Genomic DNA, 951 nt, shown 5'->3' with positions numbered 1-951 from the left:
CTATCGGTGCTCTGTCGATGGAAGTCTTAAATATAATAAAAACAAAAAATGCACCTTGGTAATTATTGATTCAAACACTTTGAAATTTACAGGTCGAATAATTAAACTGACTCAGAATTTTTCTCCCTACATAAATAATCAATATTCGCAAAAGGGAAAAATTAAAAAAAAAAAGAAGAAGAAATTTCAAATTAGAAACTAAAAGTATACATTGAAGATTTTCGTTCAGGCTGGGACTCGAACCCAGGGCCACTCGCTTGGAAGCCTAACACTCTAGCCATTAGTCTATGGGAGCTCTGTCGGTGGGAGTTTTAAATATAATAAAAACAAAAAATGCACCTTGGTAATTGTTTATTTAAACACTTTGAAATCTTCGTGTCGAAAAATTAAACTGACTCAGAATTTTCTTCCCTACATAAATAATCAATAATTGCAAAGGAAAGAAATTGAAAAAAAAAAGAATTTTCAAATTAGAAAAGAAATATATACATTGCAGATATTCGCTCCTGCTGGGACTCGAACCCAGGCCACTCGCTTGGAAGACCAGCGGTCTAGCCATTAGGCTATCGGAGTTCTGTCGAGCGGAGTCTTACTGCCTGACTGATACTGCCTGACTGACAGACTGACTCACTGACTGACTGATACTGACTGACTGACTCACTGACTGACCGAGACTGACTGACTAACTGCCTGAATGACTGAGACTGGACTGACTGACTGACTGACTAACTGACTGACTGAGACTGACTGACTGACTGCTTGACTCTCTGACTGGCTATTTCACTGACTGACTGAATGACTAAATGACTGACTGACACTGACTGACTGACTGCTTGACTACCTGACTGAATGTTTGACTGACTAACTGACTGGACAGGACTGACCGACTGACTGACTGACAGACTGACTGAATAAGGATGACTGACAGACTGACTGAATAAGGCTGACTGA

The sequence above is a fragment of the Uloborus diversus genome, unplaced genomic scaffold, assembly GCF_026930045.1.
Source record: "Uloborus diversus isolate 005 unplaced genomic scaffold, Udiv.v.3.1 scaffold_273, whole genome shotgun sequence".
Taxonomy (NCBI): domain Eukaryota; kingdom Metazoa; phylum Arthropoda; class Arachnida; order Araneae; family Uloboridae; genus Uloborus; species Uloborus diversus.
The sequence above is the reverse complement of the archived record's forward strand: the minus strand, read 5'-3'. Positions refer to the sequence as shown.